The sequence below is a fragment of the Anas acuta genome, chromosome 23, assembly GCF_963932015.1.
Source record: "Anas acuta chromosome 23, bAnaAcu1.1, whole genome shotgun sequence".
Classification (NCBI taxonomy): Eukaryota; Metazoa; Chordata; class Aves; order Anseriformes; family Anatidae; genus Anas; species Anas acuta.
In genome coordinates this window covers 1,958,581-1,967,114 of record NC_089001.1, presented here as the reverse complement: position 1 = coordinate 1,967,114, position 8,534 = coordinate 1,958,581, and the positions used below count along the sequence as shown (strand labels likewise).

Sequence of the window (8,534 nt, the reverse complement as noted above, 5' to 3'; positions counted from 1 at the left end):
CATCGACTTGCACAGACAGTTAAGTTGCTAAACTGTGGCAACCACAGTTTCCTCTAAATCCTTTTGCAAATACAGCTGAGATTTCATCACTGTCTTTATAAAAATAGCTTAACAATCAGAAGGAAGACATCCCAAACCAAAAAAAAAAATACATGTTTTCCGAGACGTTTCCCCCTCTGGAGCAAGTCACACGCCACACATCACAAACGAGGGAGGGCAGTGACCAGCCACTGTGTGAGACCTTGGAAACAGCCCTTGTGTCTTCCCGGGCACCAGCCACACACAGCTCCTGGAGGCCTTTACAGGAAAAATTCCCTCATCTGAAGGCCCAGGTGATGAACACGGTGTGAGCAGGCAGCGAGACACTTTCAGCTCATTCTGAAAAGCAGGGAAATAGAGGCTCAGAGAGCCGTACCCCTACCCAGGGCAACACAGCAAGTTCTGGGGGAGATGAGCACGAACCCAATCCCTAGCTCCCAGAAGCTGAAGGACAGTTCAGCTAAAAGCCCAGAATGTAAATATAAGGAGACCTAGGATACAGTTTAAGCTATTTTCTGCACAGCAGCCCCCGTATGTGGGCTGTCCCCATGGCCCTGTGCCACCAAGACTATGGATGGGCTCCCCCGATAGCCCTCGGCCCCTGTGCGCTCCCAGCCCCTAGGCACAGGGTCCCTCATCCAACTCCCACCCAGGACTGTGCCGCCTCCTTTTGCTCAGTGTGTAGCGTGGGTCTTGTCATCCCAAAAAGACTTGTTAAGAAGTGGGACTTGAAATCAAGACACCCTGACTTTCAAGGAGAAAAAGCTTTTCCTCCCCAGCAGTGGTGCGGTTAAAGCGGAGCACTTGCTGCCACCAAAGGGAGCGGGAGCTGGAGGCTCGGCGAGATTTGGGTGAGCCTGTGTGAGCAGGCAGAAGACAAAACATCAGGGCTAGAATACTTAATGCAGACAAAAAGCACACAAACCATCCAGAGCTGCTCTAAAGCAGCCTAATAAATACTAATTTGTATGAGGTCTGCTTGGGACGAGGCTATGCCATATCTGCTGATGTGAGATGAGATCTCATTTACAGTTTCCTGCTGGATCTCGTACTTTCGGCAGCTCATCAAAACAGCCGTCAAGAGCCGTGAGCCCCGTATGCGTGCATAGGACACTGCAGATGAGATTTCGCTGCTGCACATTGGCAATTTGATTCAGCCCAATGACCTGGCGGGGCTGAGCTCCCCTGGGGCCAGTAGGGCTTGTGAGCAAAATACCTTTTTGCATCTCTGGAGGAGCACTCAGGAACGTGTCACTTGCAATTGCTGGTCCTCATTTCTCCACTGCTGTCCCTGCCGCCTCGTGGCGCGGGGTCTCTGCCAGAGCCAGAGCCTGGCGCTCCCTGCAGCAGCACTGGGGGTCCCGTGCAGGTGTTCCCATGTAGGAATTTGGGAGGCAGGAGGAGCCGCCAGCAGAGGTGATAGAGTAAAATAAAGCAAGCCAGTAATGATTTTTTCATTTTGCCCAATATGCAAAGCGTAAATGACAAGCAAAATACACAGTGGAGTTTAAAATCCAATGAGGGAAAAAAAAAAGCCAATTTCATGTGACTACAGGATATTAATAGCAGTAGTTATGGAGATGATAGTGTTTGCTCTAGGTTTTACAGCAGGTTTTCCCCCCTCCTCAGCTTTCCTGACCCACTTCCATATCCTGAAAGCTGTAGAAACACATTTCAGGTGCTGGCAAGTGTATTAACATAGGCACTGCGTGGGCATGGTATTAATTACAGGAAATATGCTACATGAATTAATGAATAACTGTAAGCACTGTAATTACCTCTTGTATTGTAGATATTGAGTTTCTTCTTGCTGCTGAACTGAAATTGCGTTTCAGGGCATCTGGAAATGCAAAGTTTGAGTGTAGACCAGGCAAGCACATCCTGTGGGTGCCTGGCAGCTCAGGATCAACGTTTCCTTGTCCCTCCTCAGTGCTGCAGGAGAGCAAATAGAGAACAGGTTTGGGAAGTGCTGCTTTCTTGAAAAAAAAATACAAGTTTTAGAAGAAAACGAGTGAAGCTACTGCTATTTCCCCACTGTGTGGATGCACAGCCCCTTCCCGGGTGTCACTGTACTTACCTGTCCCTTGCAGGCAGGTGGGCTGACCCGGGACAGCACAGGGGGCATTTCTCCCCCTGTCCCTAGGGATCGATATCTTTTGCAGCAGTAAACACACGCTCACACATTCTGTGCCGGTGCTGCCCTTACATCTGAGCAGAGATTTGGCTCCGGAGCCAAAACCATCACAAAGGCAGAGGCTTTAAATGCGGCGTCGGCAGGTGTGTGCACTAATCGGCGAGCTGTTGAGCGCGCGTGGTTTCATGTGAAGAGCTCTCGGCCCGGCTTCGTCGCTGCCTCTGACTTCTGATGTGATCTTTTGCCTCCTGTTTCCTGTGCATAAAAGACTAGTCTTGCCTAAGAATATCAAGTTATTACTAGGACCTTGGGGAAATCTGATCAGGGAGATAATCGACTCGGAGTTCCAATTTGCTTATATTAAGTTTCACCAACTGCGGAAGCCAGATACCTTTGTATTCCCCTCCGCTGGCTGGAGCCTCTCCGACAGACGCCGAGGCATCTGTCTCGACACGCTGCCGAACTGGGAAGATAAATACAAACGCGTGGGAATTATCTCTGCGTTTGCTAACCACCAATTTAGGTCTAAGTAGGCTCCCTCTGTTAGGAAGACTAATGAATTCCAATTCTGCAAAATATCCTTTCCTTTTAACAAGCAAGATGGAAGGTAGCTAAAAAAGAAAGAAGGAAGAGCTGTGAATAATGCCACGAGAGAGCCAATTACACCAGCCAGCTGGCATTGCAAAACTTGTTGTTTAACTTGATGTTTAACTTAAAGCAGCCTGGCTGCAGTGATGGTGCACTGTGGGGCACTGTGGTCCATGCAGGGATGCTCTGGGCCAGCCCCACAGGAGACCTGGGGAGCCAGGAGGGAGCTGCTCCTCCTCCAAGGTGTCCTGGAGCTTTCCATACTGGTAGAGCCACAACGTGATCGTGCCATTCTGCCTTGGGGCTGAGCCAGGCCCCAGCATGGTCATGGGGAAGAGGGTCCCACGCTGCTGCATCCTCAGGATGCTCCTGTCCAGGTGCTGGGCTGAGCAGGGCACGCCAGGCCCTGCAATGACACAGAGTAAAGGATGAAGAGAAACCAGGGCCTGAAAAGGGAAAGGGATTTCTACCTGTCATTTCATAAAAAAAAAAATAAATTACACCTAGCTTGAGGTCACTCTTTGTTTTATGAGCAGGAAGATCTATAGGCACGGGGATTTAATACAAGTGCCTGCCCATAGTGGCTGAGACAACTCCCTCTAAAAAAAATATTAATGTCCTGATTACAAATATAAACTCAGCCTCGTATTTTTAGCGCTGGGTTTGCTGAGGGTATGTATTATGTTTAGCAGACTGATTAATGTCACAGTAACTAATTAGGGTGCAAGACAGATACTGGTGATTTGCTTGCAGTGTCGAGTGCAGTCAAAGTGCCATTATATCAGAGATAATTTGCTGCGGTGAGGATCATACACTCTCAGATGAAGAACAAGTGGGAGCTGAAGATCTGCCCCCACTCTGCTTCTTCCATGCCCTAAGATCTTTCCATACAGCCTTATTTTATCAAAAGGAAGCAATCAATTTGCACTGTAGGTGCCCTGAAAATGAAAAAAAAGTAGTTCCAGAAATGTTTATTAGCACTAGGGGAACATTAGTTGCGGGGAATTTCAATGGATACCAAACACTTGCACTTAGGAGACGGCAAATAACCCTCACCTGCCCTCTCAGAAGCACTTCAGAGCTGTGTTTAAAAGCAGCAGGCACTGACACATGCAGGTGCTTCACGGATAAAAAAAAAAAATTGCTGTCCCTCCTTTATCAAGGCAGTCGCGTGCCTTGCAGAAAAGCTGATTTCTGCTTTCTATGGCTTGGTAGCACTGCTGGCACCCTGCTGCTGGGGCTGGTTGGTAGCCCTGGGACGGCAAATCCCAATTAGCTTTTCCAACTTGGTTGAAGTCTTTCCTTAAATTTCAGAGAAAATTAGAAAAAAACATACCAATTGTGACCATAATCAATGAGATGCTTTTATTGAAGCCCAGGCTGCAAGTTTCCCTTCTGAAATGCTTCTTAAAAACTAAAGATTCAGTAAAAGAACTTGGATGAAGCGTAGGGAAGACAGACACAAGATTTCTACCTAAAAGTGCCTGGCATTTGCACAGTTCCTGACATTCACCTACCACTGATGGGATACAGTCCTCCAGAAAGCAGGGAAAGGAAGCCCTGCCCTGGGAAGCAGGGGGCAGGTTCCCACTTTCTTATTCCAAAATATAAACGAGAGAAAAAGCAGTAAACTCAGCTGCATGCAGCAGCTAGGCACCAAACTCTCTCCGTGCCATAAAGACGGTCATGCAAGATTAAATACTGGTGGGTCTGCTCTCAGCAAGGCAATTCCTGCCTAACCCTGGGTAATATCACAGCTCTGACGCACGGCTGCTGTACCCGCTCGGAATGAGATGGATCTCCTTCATTAACACCAATGGGCTCCAAATACCTTTGTGTACTTATTATTACCTGGCTTTAATGGATAATGAAATTGTGGCATAATATTGCTAACACCTGAAGGGTGTCTAATGGAGAACACAACCGAAGGGAAAATGCTTTCCTACCTTTGCTGGGGAATTTAAAGGCATCAGCTGCAGCTTCAAGGCCGACGCGTCGGAGGGGCTGCCAGGGAGGCAGGGCAGTGGTGTGGCTCATACTGGTCCCAGCCTGAGGAAGGAAATGGGGCTCTCACACAGACAACAAGCACTGCTCGGCCCTGCGTTATGGTCCTGAGCACAGAAAACCCCAAAAAGCAGCCCTGCTGCATGCAACCTGGTCTGTGACACCAACCTGAGCCACACCAACAGCAGCACAGTGGCACAGAACCGGGCTGACACCGCTTGCAGCCTTGAAATACAGCCTGACTCATCCCTGCAGCTGCTCCAAGCGGAGTTCATTAAGCAGATGAGTAAATACCAGCAGCTTGCAGGGGAAGAGCCTTCCTTTGCCGAGCTCTCAGGGATGGGTTACAGCTGTGCCCGTTTGGCTGATGGGCTCCAAAACATCCCCCTCCTGCTGCTGCCCACAGGGGGGCTCAGCAGCATCTGTGTGGTGGTCAGTCTGTCCGTCCAGCTGTCCCATGGGGTTTTTGCACCAGGGAGTGACCCCGTGCTGCCAGGCTCTGCTCAGTTTGGGTGGTGGGAGCACAGCTGGGGCAGGGGGCTCACAGCCCCTACCTGCAGCTGCCTCTTGCTGCTCCTTGCTGCAGCATTGGCGTTTAGCTCCAATTGCCTGTGAAATGCTCCCACTGCTGTTAGTGAAACGAGGAACATCAGATGGGTCCTGATCCCCTAGAAACCACCCCGCAGCCACCTGGATGGATTCAGGTGCAGGTCCCCTGCTGCGCCCTCCAGCACCTCTCACCTTGCACATCCCCATCAGGCCTCCTGGCACTGCTGCAGCTTCACCAGTTCCCAGCAAAACCCAGGAAAATGCCTTTTTAGGCACTGCACCACCCCTGCCCGTGTCTCTGGAAATGCTGCCCAGGAAAACCAGCCCTCACCACTCGGTCCTGGGGCCGGAGTGGGAGCAAACCCTAAACTGTACAGCTGGGGCAGGTGCTGAGCTGCACCCCACGCGCAGGGCTGCTCGGTGACTGCAGGAGCAGAGCCGCTGGTGGCTCTGAAAAGCAACGAATGACTTTGCAGAAAAGTTGCCCTGTTTCCCTGACATTTTCTTCTGCTCCTGCAAAGACCGTGCTGCCAGGCATGAGCTTGGCAATCATTCATCAAAGGGCTATTCAAAGGAGATTAAAAACAAGCCAGTCTGGAGGAGATACCCTCTTACACCACGAGCCAGGCTTGTGTTCATTACATCTAGTAACACTTTAGAGCACTTTCTGCAGAGACATCTTAACTGCCCCCTCCAGGCCCGCAGAACGTTGCGCTGCTGATAATTAAACCATGAAATACAGTGGGACTGTGGAAGAGCTCCTCTTCCCGGCCGCAGCAGCACTGGTTATTTATGACCACTGCACATTTTTATTAGTGAGGACGGGGACAGAAATTGGGGAAGTTTTCCTATTTCTCTAATAAAATCTTTTTTTTTTCAAAGCACCGCTGATATAAATTTAATCTCATTACAGCAGTTACATAATCACGCTCCCTCATAAAAGCTGAATAAAGTAAACAAGAGCTGCAGATGCAAGAGGCTGATCAGGTCACCTCCTCGTCCCCTGCCAGTGTATGATTATCCCCAACAGGATATTCCTCTAACACTTTGTCTTCATTGCTGCTGTCAAGCCCTTTCACCAAAGACTGCAGAAACCACTCTCCTGCAACGCATACCCACACGGGGAAAAAATAATTGCTTTAATCAGTGCATCGGTGAGGTCCTTGGAAACATTTCCATTTACTCTCCTGTTATGATTTTCGTATTACCTGCTTAATTCACGCTCGGAGGCCAGGGCTGGTGCTGCTGGGGCTCCCGGGGTGTGGGATGGGGGCATTACTGCCAGGAGGCACTTCTGCCCCAATGCACTGGGTCTGGGCCAGTCACCCCTCCGCATGTAACTTCTGCATCCACCTCTATTTGGGTTGAGTTATTTACCTAAGGAGACATTTATGGGTTCATAATTAGCAAGACAACGCAGCAGCGAGGCGTTTATGATAGCCTGGTTCACCGTGCGGAGCAAAGCTATCAGGGTCTGCAATGACCCATGACAGTGATTAAATTAGTGAAATGCCCAGCGGCTCCCAGCTCCAGCCTCGCAAGGAAAACCTGCCTCCAGCCACGGCCAGGAGTGACAGTGGACGTGCAGCTCGGGGCGTGTGGGGCTCCGTGACGGGCACCCTCTGGTACCCGGTGACACGGGGCTGGTTTGGAGGCTCTGAAGCTCTCCAGCACCACTTGGCCATGTCCAGGGGCCATGGGTCAGGGAGCCACAACCCTCCAGGCTCTGCGGATGTCGGCTTGCTCCCTGAGCTAAACTAACGGCCTCGCAGAGACAACAGATCCCTCCGTGCTTGGTATCCTTCAAAAACCTATTAGCTTTTATGGGAAGCTGTCTCCATATAAGCAAGAAATGGCCCTGTGCTCTGCAGTTTACAAAGCACCGCTCTGCCATCGCCTCGTTTGTAACCGCCTGCCTGCTCCTGCTCTGCTGCCCTGGGCTCAGCCACTGCGGTCGTCCCCGTCCTGGCTACGGCACGCAGCCAGCTCCTGGCTCCGGAGGTCTCAGAGCCCCGGCCACCCCCTGCAGCATCTCAGCAGCTGAACCCCACGGCACAGGCTCTGTTTTAGCCGGCACTGCTGCAGGAATAACACAGGTGTGGGCTCCAGTTACACTGCTGGTAGGGGCAGATCCGTGTGATGGGGGGGATGCAGAGCATCGCTCATCCCACCGCGCTGTGCACAGCACCGGAGCCTCGTGCATAAGCCCCTGCCCCACGGGTTCCCCTGCTCTGAGGTCACCACCAGCTGTGGCTCCCCTGGCAGTGCTGCCCAGCCCAGGTCGATGCCGTGCTCACTGCAGATGAGCCCGGCTGCTGCAGGATCCTTCCGAGAAGCATCTGCTGCTGGGGAAAGCCTCCTAACCCATGGCTGGTGCCTCCTGATAGACAACCTGGCTGCATTTCTGCAACTGCATGGAGCCAGCGGAGCTGACGCATGCTTAAAAACAAGTAAAAACAAATAAAAATGCAGGTTATGCTGTCCGCAGGCAGAGCAGGGGAGTGTATGGCACAGCATCACCAGCTGAGCCCAACTGGGCAGGCTGCACGCAGGACCCTCGGGGAGGCTTTGTGCCTGTCCAGGACCAGTTTGGCATTACGTGGTTAAAAACTCATCAAACACTGGGAAGGACTGGAAGCACCAACACCCCTCTGCCTGGCCCAGCAATGCTCCCGACCACCACCCTGGTGGGGGCCGCAGGGCGCTGCAGGGCCGCTCAGACACTGCTGGCTCTGAGGCAGCAGCTACAGGCACGGGGAGCTGGGCTGAGCCCTTCGGAAGCTCCGGATGCCAAGTGCTTCGATTCTCAGAAAAGCAATTACTGTGCAGCAGATTACAGAGCTAATAAAATCCCATTATACCATTTCAGAAAGTAAATCTGATCTGGATACTGCCAATTTATATCAGACATCCCACAAAAAGTCCCGTAAGAGCCCCCGACGCGCAGACTGTGTGTGCGCGCGCGTAATACAAGGCCATAATAGATCACACTAATTAGATATCCGATAACAGGAGGGCTGATAGGAACTACATTAAAATCTCTTTAAGATGAAGACATAAAACCCAAGGGAGGAGATTCGGAGTTAATGACGCTGCCGCGGAGGCTGTGGTTCAGCAGTCCTTGCCCTGGACCCTACTGTCCCGCTTCACCCCGGATCCTAATGCCCTGCTCAGCCCCTCGGCTGGATCCTGGATGGCACGGCGATGCCCCGTGCCTGCC

The 8,534-nt window shown here is 51.4% G+C and overlaps 1 long non-coding RNA gene across 1 annotated transcript; it reads right to left on the bottom strand.

Annotated features, from left to right (window-relative positions):
* Window positions 1-3,187: 3,187 nt before the first annotated feature.
* Window positions 3,188-5,366, bottom strand: LOC137843773 (uncharacterized). Its single transcript, XR_011089666.1, has 4 exons — window positions 4,934-5,366; window positions 4,708-4,810; window positions 3,818-4,063; window positions 3,188-3,699 (listed from the first exon to the last, which is right to left on the bottom strand). It is a non-coding gene; the product is annotated as an uncharacterized lncRNA (long non-coding RNA).
* Between the last annotated feature and the right edge of the window lie 3,168 nt (window positions 5,367-8,534).